The sequence below is a fragment of the Neophocaena asiaeorientalis genome, unplaced genomic scaffold (genome assembly GCF_003031525.2).
Source record: "Neophocaena asiaeorientalis asiaeorientalis breed wild unplaced genomic scaffold, Neophocaena_asiaeorientalis_V1.1 scaffold150, whole genome shotgun sequence".
Classification (NCBI taxonomy): Eukaryota; Metazoa; Chordata; class Mammalia; order Artiodactyla; family Phocoenidae; genus Neophocaena; species Neophocaena asiaeorientalis.
The window spans coordinates 1502912-1518280 of NW_020176571.1; the positions used below are offsets into that span (position 1 = coordinate 1502912).

The following is a 15369-nucleotide window of genomic DNA, read 5'->3' on the forward strand; positions in this document are numbered from 1 at the left end:
AAAAAAAAAAAAAAAAAAGCTTTACAGTGATGGGAGAGAGGGGTCACACAGCCCAAATCTACCTGTTTCCCTCCACTCTTACTTTCTGGTTCAAGCCACCAGCATCTGTCACCTGTCCTAATACAACAGCCAGTAAAGTCTCCTGGGTTCCACTTCTGTTACCCACCCCACCCCCCTTATCCTCAGAATCCAGTCCTCACACAGCGGTCACAGCAGATCTTTCTCAAAACACACTCCCTTACTTTTTGAGCCCTCCAATGGCTTTCCTTTACACCTAAGGGACCTCTTGCCCTGGCTTACAAAACCTTAAATGATTAGCCCCTAACTCTGGCCTCATTCTGTACCACTCTCCCCCTTGCCCACTACATTCCAGCCACAGTGACTTCCCATCTACTCCCCAAACACCCGGAAGGCTCAAATGGCTCTATGTCACCTGGTTCCCAAGGCCTGGAATGCTCATCGCCCAGATCTTCCCATGGCTGGGCTCCTTCTTCACATGCGGATCTCAACTTAAGGGTCACTTACTCAAAGAATCCTTCTCTGACCACATAATCTCAGTCACTCCTTATCACATCACCTTTTAATCTCTTCCACAGCACTTGTCTCTGGTATTTTTATTTCTTTGTTTACTTACTACTGGTCTTTTCTCACTAGACTGAAAACTCCTGAAAGAAGAGACATTATATTGGGTTGGCCAAAAAGTGCCTTTGGATTTTAAGTAAAAATAAAAAACACATTTTTCATTTTCACCAAGAACTTTATGGAACAACATATTCACCCTTTTGTTCCACTACCTTCTGCCATTTTTCAGGCAACTTCTTAATTCCATCTTCCCAAAACTTTTTACCTTTTTTAAAATTTTTATTTATTTATTTATTTTGGCTGTGTTGGGTCTTCATTTCTGTGCGAGGGCTTTCTCTAGTTGTGGCGAGCGGGGGCCACTCTTCATCGCGGTACGCGGGCCTCTCACCGTCGCGGCCTCTCTTGTTGCGGAGCACAAGTTCCAGACGCGCAGGCTCAGTAGCTGTGGCTCACGGGCCCAGTTGCTCCACGACATGTGGGATCTTCCCAGACCACGGCTTGAACTCGTGTCCCCTGCATTGGCAGGCAGATTCTCAACCACCGCGCCACCAGGGAAGCCCAACTTTTTATCTTTTTGAGCAAGGAACTGGTCCAGGTGCCTTTTACAGTCTCCCAGGGAATTGAATTTTTTTCCATTAAGAGAATTTTGTAAAGACCGAAATAAATGGAAATCTGAAGGTGCAATGTCTGGTGAATACGGCAGATGAATCAGAACTTCCCAGCCAAGCTGTAACAGTTTTTGTCTGGTCATCAAAGAAACACACAGTCTTGCGTTATCCTGATGGATATTCTGTTGACTAATTCCAGATGCTCTTCATCGAGTGCTGCTTTCAGTTGGTCTAACTGGGAGCAGTACTTGTTGGAATTAATCGCTTTGTTTTCCGGAAGGAGCTCATGGTAGAGGACTACCTTACAATCCTACCATGTACAAAACATCACCTTCTTTGGATGAAGACCAGCCTTTGGTGTGGTTGGTGGTGGTTCTTTTCGCTTGCCCCACAATCTCTTCTGTTCTACATTATTGGACAGTATCCACTTTGCATCTCCCATCACAATTTATTTTAAAAATAGAACATTTTCGTTACGTTTTAGTAGAGAATCGCATGTGGAAATACGGTCAAGAAGGTTTTTTGCACTTACCTTACGTGGAAACCAAACATCAAAGCGATCAACATAACCAAGCTGGTGCAGGTGATTTTCAGCGCTTGATTTGCATATTTTGAGTATGTCGGCTATCTCTCGCGTGGTATAATGTTGATTGTTTTCAATTAATGTCTCCATATGATCACTTTCAACTTCAACTGGTCTACGCAACCGTGGAGCATCGTCCAGTGAGAATCCTCCAGCACGAAACGTCGCAAACCACTTGGGACGCGTTCGATCAGTCGGAGGGCCCTCTCCATAAACTGCACAGATCCTTTTGTGCGTTTCAGTTGTGTTTTTACCTTTCTCGAAATAATAAAGCATAATATGCCAAAAATGTTGCTTTTTTCTTCCATCTTCAATATTAAAATGGCTACACAAAAATTCACCAATTTGAGTACGTTTTTTCTTTTTTTAAATGCACACTGATATGTCAGCTGTCACAATACAATCTAACAAAATTGTTTCGAATGAAGTTGAAGACAACTAAGTGCTATCAGAGCCACCTTACGGAAAAAAAGAATGAACCTTTTGGCCGACCCAATATATCTTCTTTACACCTATATCCCCAGTACCTAAAATAGCTTCTGGCACACAGTAGGTGTATTCACTAAACATCTGCTGAATGAATAAGTGGGGAATTACTACCCACACTTCAAGAATAAGTTCATAGGCAGAAACTAATTTCCCTGACGTCCCCAGGCTCCTGACACTAACTCCTTTATTCTTCTCATTTACTAATGTTTCTATTATAGTACTTGTCAGAATTTATTGCATTTTTTTGTTTACATGCCTGTCTTCCCCTCCTGCAATGCAAAACTTCTCAAGGTCAGGAAGCCTTTTTTGGAATCCATTTTTGTATCCACAACACCAAGCTTGGTCTGGAATGCAAAGGAGCTTAAAAATCTTTGCTGTATGATGATGAGGAGGAGGGGGAATGACAGGAACAGCTAACATGCAGTGAGCGTTAACTACATGCAAAGAACATTTCCCATGGATTATCTCTTTAAATCCTTGCAACAATCCTGGAGGATAGGTACAATTATTCCCTCCATTTTGGAAATGACAAAACGCCCAGAGAGGTTATAAATAACATGCCTGAGATAACTACAGTAATAAGTGGCAATGTAATCTATCTAATCAATCAAACACCCAACTTAATGCTCTTATCCCCAACCTTCTATGTTAGCATGAACCATAAGCTGTTCTCAAATAAATGCATGATAGCACTTAAGTGACAAAACCAGGAGTTAACACTGACAGTACACTGTACTTTACAGCGATGTTGAAAATATTAAGAAACAATCAAGAAATGGGGAGGAGGGCTTCCCTGGTGGCGCAGTGGTTGAGAATCTGCCTGCCAATGCAGGGGACACGGGTTCGAGCCCTGGTCTGGGAAGATCCCACATGCTGCGGAGCAACTAAGCCTGTGCGCCACAACTACTGAGCCTGCGCTCTAGAGCCCGCGAGCCACAACTACTCAGCCCACGTGCCACTACTGACGCCCGCGCACCTAGAGCCCACGCTCTGCAACAAGAGAAGCCACCGCAATGAGAAGCCCGCGTACTGCAACGAAGAGCAGCCCCCACTCGCCGCAGCTAGAGAAAGCCCGTATGCAGCAACGAAGACCCAATGCAGCCAAAAATAAATTAATTAAATAAATAAATTTACTTAAAAACAAAAAAGAAATGGGGAGGACCATGGAGCCTTGCCACATACCAGAAGCAATAAAATGATTGGTTAAAACTGGAATTCTTCCCAAACACTCAGAACATTTCTGAGTAGAAAAATGTCAATAAGAAAACCTGATGACTGGGAAAAGAATAACTGATAAAATGGGAAAAGTTCCCAACATATGTTACTAACTGATACAGCTCTTCCAAAAATGATACAGTTGATAACTGAGAAGGAGCAACACATAGATTTTTAAGACAGGCACTACCAGCTTTCATGTTCATAAAATCTTAGCTGATGTAAGCACAAAGAAACGTTTCAAGTCAAATGCAGCTTGTTTTTTAAAGATTATTTTGAAGCTCTAAAGACAGGCAACACTCTGTATCATTTACACTACTTTCTTTCCTAGCATGAAGTAGGGCAACTTTTAAGTACAATCACAAGGAACCTCTTCTAACTTACTGCCCAACCCCACTGACCAACTTTCCTGAGAAGAAGTCAGGCAAATCCTATGCCGTGAAGTAGCAAAGCCAGTGAAGGCCTACCTCTCTCAGTCTTGAGACCTACTTCAGCAGCACAGTATTACTACCTATCACTATAAAAGTTTAGAGGCTAATTTAGAGGTTACCAAGTGCCAGATAAAGTGAGCTTTTATACATACTCTCATTTAACTTTAAAACCCTGCCTGTTACAGATAGTATAATCTTTGTTTACAAACGAGAGGACTGAGGGTAAGACTATTCAAGGTTATAGAAGCTACAAAACAGAGAAGCAAGAACTATCCAGATTAGGCCCTCTCCATTATACAACACTGCCTCCCACAAAGGCAAGTGGTTCCATTTTTCCTGGTCATGGTCATGATGTTATCTCTTAGAAGGGAGGGGAATTGCTGCTTAACACTTACCGGAGCCAACTTTGAACCAGGCTAAGTAGTTGGACTTTCACCCATCATCTCATTTAATCCTCCAGCAATCCTTATGATATGGGGTCCCATTTTACAGATGAAGAAACTGACACTAAAGGAGATCAAATAAGTCATCAATAACACAAACTTAACTGGAGACTATGAATTCAAATCTGTATCTAACTCCAAAGCCCATACTTTACCATCTTACAGGGCTTCATTAAAGGCACAAATAGTCCATTAAAGCCACTGGTCATGGTCACGGATAAAAAACACCTTTATAAAACGGATTCGAGGACCTGGTGGCACAGTGGTTAAGAATCCGCCTGCCAATACAGGGGACACAGGTTCGAGCCTTGGTCCGGGAAGATCCCATATGCCATGGAGCAACTAAGCCCATGTGCCACAACCACTGAGCCTAGGCTCTAGAGGCCGCGAGCCACAACTACTGAGCCCTCGCACCACAATTACTGAAGCCCACGCACCTAGAGCCCCTGCTCCACAACAACAGAAGCCACCTCAAGGAGAAGCCCGGCACCACAACGGAGAGTAGCTCCCGCTCGCCGCAACTAGAGAAAGCCCGTGCACAACAACAGAGACCCAATGTAGCCAAAAATTAATTAATTAAAGAAAGAAGGATTTGATACAACTCTTATAGCCATGTTACAATGGTTGTTTCCATTTCCCAAGATCTATAAGTAACCCTGAGTTTCTAAAACAAAGAACAGTACACAAAAATGCAAACATACATGACAGGAACAACAGTCCTGAACATTATAGTCAGAGAAATCCTGACAAGCCCATGATATATAAATTGTCATATCTACACTAAACCAAAATATGTAAATTATGCAAAGACTTCCTTTCATAAACCATCTGCACTATAATACCATATAACCACACTCTTGTTCCAACTATTTCACAAATAATATCTGTCCAGGTAAAATATATGATCTGTACAGTCAATGTTTCAGGCAAAATCAAAAACCCTACTTTGGTAAAGACCTGTCTCCGTAAGTAAATAACAATCATTCAGGGCCCTATCTCATCCTGCATAACACCCTCCACAGCATAAGTTTCTTTTTTGTTTTTTGTTTCTACAATGCTGCAGATAGAGAAACCAAGAAGTGATTAGTCATCTTTCTCAATATCACAATCAGAAATCTACAAATAAAACTTGTGTCTACAACCTTTCCCAATATCACTAAATTCCACTAAACCACAAGGTCTTCTTTCAACTACAAATGTAAAAGAAAAGGAATGGGAAAAAAAAAAAAAACCTAGAATATATAACTATCTGCAGACCTCAAAGCAACTCTTCTCAGACTAAAAACCCTTTTTAAGTGGAAACAAAAATAGTTTTCATTCTTTTTTTTTTTTTTGCGGTACGCGGGCCTCTCACTGCCGTGGCCTCTCCCGTTACGGAGCACAGGCTCCAGACGCGCAGGCTCAGCGGCCATGGTTCACGGGCCTAGCCGCTCAGCGGCATGTGGGATCCTCCCAGACCGGGGCACGAACCCGTGTCCCCTGCATCGGCAGGCGGACTCTCAACCACTGCGCCACCAGAGAAGCCCCTTCATTCTTAAATTAAGTGATTTGTAGCGATTTCTATCAGACATTTCAGAAAGATTCAAATTTATATGTATAATTCTAAAATCAAAACTGAAAGTCTCGGACTTCCCTGGTGGCACAGTGGTTGAGAATCTGCCTGCCGATGCAGGGGACACAGGTTCGAGCCCTGGTCCGGGAAGATCCCACATGCCACAGAGCAACTAAGCCCGTGTGTCACAACTACTGAGCCTGCACGCCACAACTACTGAAGCCCACGCACCTAGACCCTGTGCTCCACAAGAGAAGCCACCGCAATGAGAAGCCCGCGTCCCGCAAGGAAGAACAGCCCCTGCTTGCCGCAACTAGAGAAAGCCACGCACAGCAACAGAGAACCAAAGCAGCCAAAAGTAAATAAATTTATTTTTAAAATAAATAAATAAAATAAAATAAAAAGTGGTTGAGAGAAATGACATTTGGATGAGATCTACAAAATGTGCTGTATTTATCTACTCCTCTAGGTTCTGTTTCTGGATCAAGTAATCCACCAATCAATTACTTTGGCCCAGAAGTCACAAACTTGAACATTTGAGCAACCTGATGAAAGACAAAAAGGCTGTTATTGTGTTGACCCAGAAACTGCTCAAAAGATTTACAATTCAAATTTAAAAACACAGTGTTAAACAGTGCTGTGGTAACTGGCTATGCATATAAAAAAATTAGATCCCTGACTCACATCATATACAAAAAAAATTTTTTTTCAGGCAAGATCAAGAGCTAAATATAAAATACCAAATTTCTAAAACTTTTAGAAGGAAATGCAGAGACCTAAATGACCTTGGAGTATGGAATAGATTTCTTAAATAAGGCACCAAGGACACAAACCAATAAGAAAAATGATGATAGATTTGACAATCCTTTCTATTCAACAAACCATATAAAAAGTTAACAGATAAGCCACACAGACTAGAAAATACCTACAATTCATTTCACAGACATAACCAGGATATGCAACAAACTCCTAAAAGCAATTTTAAAAGGACAACCCAACTGGGGGGGAGAGACAGGGACAGACAGCTAAGAAACAGAAATCAGAATAGTCACTCAACATTTCAACATGCTCAATCTCATAATTAATCAAGAAATATTTTAAGATAATATCATTTCACACTCATCTGATTTGTAAACATGTAATAAATCTGACAATGTCATGGATCTACAAGGATTTAGATAGAGCAATTCTCATATTCTCATGCTAAAAAAACACAAAGTGACTCAATTCTGAAAAGCAATTTGGCAATATCTGATAGAACTTTAAATTCCCATAATCTCCATAATCTCAAACCCAGTAATTCCACTTCTGCGTAATTTACACCAGAGAACTTCATTTCAAACTGAGTAGCCCTACACAGACACACACACACACACACACACACACACACAATTTCACAAAACACTTAATCCTTACTGCAAAACAACCTGATATTTCTCTGAACTATTTTAATTCCTAAAGTGATTTCATAACCGATTAATGGTTCCCAACATGCAGTTTGAAAAACTTGCCAAAGATCTTAAAGGGATCTTTAAGGATCTTTGCACAAGGATTTCTAACCAGGGATGTTCAATGTAGCATTGTTTTTAAAACAGGAAAAATGGAAACAACCTAAATACCTATCAACACGAAAATAAATTTAAACTGGTTGTATTCGTATAATAATACAACTATATAGCAGATAAAAGTAATGACTATAACTAGGATGAACCACGTGAAACTACCATTTTTGTAGGTCAAAAATGGTAAAAATATCAGCAATTTCATGAGTCTAAAAAAACTTGTTTCATGAAAAACAAGTTAGAGTAGGTAGGATATTGCTTATATAAAGTTTGAAAATACCCAAAACATAATATTGATTTATGAATATACTCCTATGTAGTAATTATATAAAAACAGGTATTAGAAACACCAAATTCAAGATCTCATTACTTCTGGGAAGAAAGTGAAATGTAACCCAAGAAGGTGCTTCAACTGCATGTGAAAGGCTTTTCTTTAAAAAAAAAAACAAACAGGTAAGTGTGGGAAAACGTTGAGATCTGATATAACTGTATGGTAGATATGTGAAGGTTAATTATCTTGGTCTCTGTATTCTCCCGTATGTTTGAAATACGTTAAGAAAAAAAATAGTATATGTATTAGCCAACTAAAGCACACATCTGCAGCCTAAATTCAAACCAACTGCTCCACATACAATTTCTTTCATTGGCTTGAAACGTTAACGCAACATCATCACCTTTTTTTAACAAGGGCCTCTAGCCAAAAATAAATAAATAAATAAAATAAAGCTTTATGTAACACCCAATTTAAATAGTTCCTTAAAATCCATCAAGTGAAGATTTATCCCTGGAAAATTAGTTTTGTTCCTCCTTCCAGTTCAGTGCTATATATTTTACCATATTTCCATTTTCATCTCAGCTGCCAAGAAAATTCAAATCCAAATTTTATTCTTAGTCATTGAATTATGCTGCCACTTGGGAAAAGAATATATGCCTTCCCCTTTTCCTCATTTTTCTTTTATATATATATAATTATTATGTCTCTGGCTCTTTTAAGTTACAGAAACTCTGCAGTGAAATAAAATGTAAATAAATTCCAAGAAAATAAAAATAAACTTTCTGTTCCACCACGCTAAGTTTTCACCATCATTGCTTCTTCCTGGACCAAAGGAGTGGGTACGCAAATACAACTATGCACGCATGTTCACGACGCTAAAATTTCAGGACATACAGGATTAAAGTCAATATGCTGCCAGTGAAAAATAATTAGCTAATATACTGACAAAAAAATGTATACAAAAGAAAACGTGAAGTTGGTCAAAATTTAATAAGCTAATTATTTCTTTCTCTTCAAGGCCATTTTGCTTTGTATGCTTTGTTTTCCTGTGCATGGACGTTGTGGAAAATTCCTAAGTCCGATAAGAATATGTAACATTACAAGTCATATATAAAGAAAGTTCCGTGGGTTTTCTGTGTGCACGTGGTCTCCTTTTTAAAAGCTTGACGTGTCCTTTCCCGCAGGTGTTTTCCCCATGCCTAAAGCTGTTCTGGCAGTTTTCTGAATTTGGCCCCCTCCTCCTTCTGTCTGAGCCTCACAATGTCCACTGAAGCCAAGCATACCATTTAGGCAGCACACCCCTCTAACACATGGTACACCCCAACACAGAAAATTCAAAACCATGGGTTACACGAAACAAATCCCCTAATTAATCCATTCCTTAACTTCCAAAACTGAGTACCAAATGTTCTTACTAAATAGGTTTGGTTAATTCTTTCCTTACAAACAGGGCCTAGGATGTCAATCACTCTTATTTATCTCATTTTAGAAATAAAGGATAATACAGGGGGGCTTCTCTGGCAGTCCAGTGGCTAACACTTTGCCTCCCAAGGCAGGGGATGCGGGTTCGCTCCCTGGGCAGCAAGCTAAGAGTCCCACATGCCTCGCAGCCAAAAAAACCAAAACATAAAACAGAAGCAATATTGTAACAAACTCAATAAGGACTTTAAAAACGGTCCACATCAAAAAAATCTTTTTTTAAAAAAAAGAGATAACATAGAGAATATACACCAAGATGACAATTCACAAAGACTCTGAAAAGATTATTTTTAACAAAGTTAAAGCACTTCACTCAGCAGTAAGCCCAAAACAACACAATCCAATTTAGGTTTTGAAAAGAATATAACATTTACTCACCACCAGGATTACAACAGATAGGAATAAAGTTATACGCTCCTCATCTTCAAGAAATGTATAGTCTACTGGGCAGTCGTCCAGATTCTTTTAACAGGGATGGCAAAATCACGCTGCTTTCCAGGACTAGATAGGGAATCTAAATAGGTGAGCAGCTCTATCTAAGGGGGTAAGTATTAGAAAGAACAACTACAGAATGTAGATTTTGCCTAAAGTAATTCTATATCAACTTCAAAAGAATGCTATCAAAACAAAACACATCTCCCAGTGAGACAGAATACATCATTGCAAGACATGTTTAACTGCCAATCAGATACAGACTGAAAAAAAAAGTTGGAAATGGCATGGAGAAGCTAGACCTCGGCCACATTTCTGGTCAAGAGTTAACATTGCTGTGACTTTTCTGGATGGCAGTCTGGCAATACACATCAAAAAATAAAACATGCATTTCCTTCAACCCAGTAACTAGACTCTTAGAGAGCTACTCTAAAGAGCCATCGGCACGCAACAATTGTACATACAATGCATGCACATGATATACAATAAATGTAAACAATCTAAACATCCAGCAATAGGAACACTATTAAAATATGGTGTACACATTCAACAAAATACTAAGAAACGATTTAAAGAACAGAGTAGACACAGATGGATTGACCTGGAAAGCCATCATGAGTGTTGGTTTTTAACGCACATGACTATGAGCCAAGATGGCGCCACGTGCCAAGCTCCCAAGTGCTACTTCCGGTCACACCTGGAAGCAAGATTCCAAGCCACAGCCCGAGAAGGGTTGGCTGGTGTCAGTGGTGTAGCTCTTCTGAGAACTGCTCAAGGAGAGCCAGTCTGCAGCCAACTTGTCCAGCAGAAATAAACACTAGCTGCCCAGCAACCTGCAAGCAGGTACAGGAATAATAAAGTAGACCCTCTGGCCTACACTGAGGAGATTCCACAGCAGAATATTCACTACAAACCCAACGTGGGAGGTTTTCAAGTTGCAACCAGATAAACCCAGCAAAGAACTGGCAAAGCTGGTGATGTTTATGGCACAGATGTTCTGCCACCCAGAACATCTAGATAACTTTCCTCAAGAACGGAAAGATCTGCCCTCCTACAGCTACACTGTCTTGAACGTAGGCCTTCCAATAACATTTTGCAATACTCTGATCTTCCTGAATACCTCATCTATCCATCAAGGTTGCCAGAGATCTTCTTTGAACCTCGACGCTGCCATGTAAGCTTCTACGACTCTGTACACTCATTTTGTGGCTGATGAGAATAAAAGTGCAAAAACAAGAATAAGGTGAATACAGTATTGCAGAATTACACATGCACATGTTAAGGGACAGCAACACAACCGCACCCAAGATATCTTTGGAAGTGATCCCTAAACTACAGAAGAAGCATCTGAAATGACGCCAAGACCGTCAATGTTATCACAACCGTATGCTTCTGTCTCTTCTTTTTGTAATCTTTTGGCTGTGCCGTGCAGCACGTGGGATCTTATTCCCCAACCAGGGATCGAACCCTCTCACTCTGCATCGGAACCGCGAAGTCTTAACCACTGGGCCGCCAGGGAAGTCCCACAACTGTGTGGTTCTCTAAGGTCGCTGCCTTGACATTCTAACAAGGGCAAGATGAACAAGAGGAAGAGGACGACGACCCAGAATGCTAATGCAGCATGCCTTGGGGGAGAGGCTCTAAACACAAGGAAAGAAGGTTACCAACGTACTTCAGAAACAAAAGAAGAAAGAAGTTCGAAGTGTTTAACTTTTCAGCTATGCGTTAGATTCATGAGCCCCAAGAATGTGCACGAAAACCACTAAAGCAGCTGAAGAGTTTCAAGGAGACCCGTGAAGTGAAGTCAGTGCCCCTGGGCCTTACCTCCAGGTTGGCAGGGATTCACACGCTTTTTCTATCTCTTTGCGCACAGGTTTCTGCAGCAGCACCAAGGAGAAGTAACGAGATCCTTCGGTCTGCTGTATACACTTCTCAGCGCCTGGCAGTCCCAGAGCACATTCCGGTGTTGCTCATGACCATGCCACCCATTCTGTTATGACAAGAACTCTGGGGAAGTCATGACAGTAGGAAACAAAGCTCTGAAAGAGATAACAGCTCAATGACTAAAAAACTTCCTCAAAACCTTGCCCAGAATAATAAAACACAAAGAAAGAATGTGATGATGTCTCCCAGGACTCTGATTCAGTTCTTCCAAAAACTGAACCCTCAGATATCGCAGAAGGAATTCCAGGGTAAGACTACAGAGGCCTCAATAAAATCAAGGGTACAAGAACATGGAGAATTAGATGCTAAAGATTACATTCCGGGAACAGAAGTTCTGGAAGTTGAGCGAGAGAATGCTGAGAACGATCAAGATGGGTGGGGAAATACCAGTCTCAGGGAGGAGGAAGCTGGTGCTAAGTGGGTTGATGTGCACCACTCTTCCGATGAAAAACAGCAAGAAGTCTCCGAGAAGCTGAACGGCTTCAGAGAGAAGCCACAATGTCCCATCAAAAAATAAGCTTTTCTGGGCTTCTCTGGTGGCGCAGTGGTTGAGAGTCCACCTGCCGATGCAGGGGACCCGGGTTCGTGCCCCGGTCCGGGAAGATCCCACATGCCACGGAGCGGCTGGGCCCGTGAGCCATGGCCGCAGAGCCTGCGAGTCCGGAGGCTGTGCTTCGCAATGGGAGAGGCCACAGCGGTGAGAGGCCCGCGTACCGCAGAAGAAAAAAAAAAACAATAATAATACGTTTTTCTTCAGAGAAAAGCAGCTGGTGCTACAAGATTAACTTTTGAAAAAGAGAAAACGAAGTAACTTCCAGGCAAGTTTTCCACTCCAAGGAAAAGGCTAAACTTGTGTCATTAATCTGAACGTTAGTGAATAAAGACTGTTTATTTGCATTCAAAAGTCCAGAAGCACTATATTTTGAAAATCACCCAGAAAAGCACACTGCTGAGCAATGGTTGGTTAGATCCCATTTTAAAAACTCTGCAACAGGAAAAATGAGCCCTAATATGTAGATTTTAATTAACAATGTAGCAATATTGGTTTATCAACTGTAACAAATACAGCATGTTAATGCAAGGTGTTATCAACAAGGGAAAATGGAGGGTAGATAATATGAGAACTTTCTTTACTATCCACACAAAGTTATGTAAATCTAAAACTGCTCTAATAAAGTCTATTAACTTTTTAAAAACCTACATGTGTAGACAGATTTGCAAATAAACATTTGCATATGCAGACAAAGAGAGCGGGAAAGCTCTATATCAAACTTATTAACAGTGGTTTTCTACAGAGAGTGAAGAGCACAAGGAAGAATTTTCACATTACATATTTCTGGACTGTCTAAAAACCTTCTACACTGAGCAATACTCTAAGAGGCTCTGCAGCACATGGAGAGCCTGGGTCCTGAAACCAGACTGCATGGATTCAAACCCCAGCTCCACCATTAACTAGCTGACAAACTTGGGTCGTTAATCTCTCTGTGCCTCAGTTTCCTCATCTGGAACTAGAGAGAATAGTTTTTGTACCCACACAAAGCTGCCGCAGGTATTAAGTGACTTGCTCCATGTTAAGCATAGGAAGACTACCTAGTCCACAGTAAGTGCTCAATAAGCAGTGTCCTCCACTGCCACCAAGCATCAACTGTGCCTCATCTTTTTAAATCTTGACTGGTAAGACAAATCAGGAAAACCTGGCTCACCAAGCCCTTTCTAGTGAGATCTACAATCCAGAGAATACAATGTATTCAGCAGCCAAATAAAAATAATCTGAGTTTTTAACAGATTACAAATAAACACTTAGCAATATAAGCCCATTTATATGAAAACAATCACTAGGAGATTCCATACGGATAATCACAAAAACAAACCCCTCTCTCTAAGTGCTGTGATTCTGGATAATACTTTCTCCTTTATACTTTACTGAGTCATTTTAATTTTCCACATTGAATATGCATCATTTTTAATGAAATAAAGTAGGAGTCGGCAAACTTTTTCTATTGAAGGCCACATAGTAAATATTTTACCCTTTACAGGCCATAAGGGTCTCTGTCCCAACTATTCAGCTCCACTGTTGAACCACAAAAGCAACCAGACAATACCTAAATGAACGCATACGGCTATGTCCCATTGACGATTTAATTTACAAAAACAGGAAGCTGGCAGGACACTGCCCACAAGCAGTCAAGTTTGCCAACTCCTGAAATAAAGAAGGAAACAACATTGTTTTCATTTTGGAAAACAAAATATAATTTACAACAAAGAAAGTGTATGAGCTAAACTTACACTATTGATGGGGAAAAAAAACCCTATTCGTTTATTAATATATGGGAATGTACGGACAGAAAAACACAAACTCTCTCATTTAGGCTCTGGAAATCCTCCTCTCATCCTTAGTGCCCCAGTAAGAGAAAACTTGCTACGGAGCCTAAAGTCTAGATAGGAACATAAACTAGTGGGTAGGCAATCACAAACAGAAACTAAAAGAAGTATGTCTTTCATATTTAAGTCAACTTGAAATTTCTTCAAATTTCATAATAATTCACCAAGTAGCGGCCACCACAGGCGTGGAAGTCCCAACTACTGAGGAAAGGATTTTAGTCTTGGATAATCACAGTCAGCACCGACAAATTTGTGAAAGGAGATGAAAACATCTACGGACATCTAACAGCATTAGAAGTGAAATTTCTATGAAATAAACGTTAGAAATGAAAAACTCAGGAATGAAAAATCTATGAAATTCTAACGGAATTAGAGTCAGAGGGTGGTTAAGATGAGACATGCAAGTGGCCTTTGATAGGACACTTCAAACTTCAAAACTGACAAAGTTTCTGATCTCCGCCCCAAAAATAAAGCTTTGGGTTGAAGGAAACTATTCGTAACATTTCACTTGGAACATGGTTTGAAATATTATGACAGATTTCTTTGAGTTTTCAATGGTTTCTTTGGAGGAGGGAAGAAGGACTGTTTTGGGAAGAGCTATGAAGGCTGCGACGTCCAGAGTCTAAACCTAAAGACGTTAGAAGACCACTCTGCTAAAAAGACGCCAACACCCTGCAACGCAGCCAGCGTGCCCGATACAACCGCAGCGGGACCTCTCAAGCTTTCTGCTGGGCGAGCTCGCCAAGTTGTCAAACCCCAGAGGAGACAGTAAACAAGACCCAGAGCCAGCGGTGCCCAATGCGAGCTCTCGCACAGACGCCCAGACCCACCGAAGCCGGTGAGCAGCAGCCTCAAGGGGCGACACCGACACACGGCAGCCCGACGCCCGGGACACCAGGCCCAGAACGCGGTCCATCCGGCCGCCTGCGCGCGGGCAAGCACCGGTGAGGGGTCTCCCCGCCGCAGGGGCCGGACGGGGGCCCAAGCGGAGCCCACCCAGGAATGCGGCCAGCGGAGACGCGGAGGGGCGCTGGGGCCGGGGGGAATCGGCGCGGAGGGCGGACCCGGGGCCGAAGGAAGCCGGGGCCGAGGGACCCGGGGCTGGGGGCGCCGGTACCTAAGGGAGCTGGGGCCGAAAGGAGCCGGGGCTGAGAGGACCCGGGATGGAAGGAAGCCGGGGACCCGGAGCTGAAGGGACTCGGGACTGAGGGGACCCAGGGCTGGGAGTACCGGAAGGGAGCCGGGGCTGAGAGGCCCGGGGCAGAGGAAACCCGGCCCTGAGGGGCGCCGGCCCGGGGGTCGGGCGGACAGAGCAGGGGATGGAGGAGCGCGCTCCCCGCCCGCCGCGCCGCCGGGACACCCGCCCTCAACCCTCGGCCCCGCCGGCCTGGCC

General features: G+C 42.1%; 1 protein-coding gene and 1 pseudogene across 2 annotated transcripts in view; one reads left to right on the top strand and one right to left on the bottom strand.

Annotated features, from left to right (window-relative positions):
• The window catches only part of ADIPOR2 (adiponectin receptor 2), a 52154-nt gene that overhangs the window by 36630 nt on the left and 155 nt on the right, over positions 1 to 15369 (bottom strand). The window contains exon 1 of one of the 2 annotated variants that reach the window (XM_024733133.1): positions 11475 to 11617. The exons of the other annotated variant lie outside the window; for it this stretch is intronic. The gene's annotated coding sequence lies outside the window, so the exon portion shown is untranslated. Of the gene's footprint in view, positions 1 to 11474; positions 11618 to 15369 lie in introns of those variants that run through there. 2 annotated transcript variants of the gene reach the window in all.
• On the top strand, positions 10288 to 15168 carry LOC112391687 (protein SDA1 homolog; annotated as a pseudogene).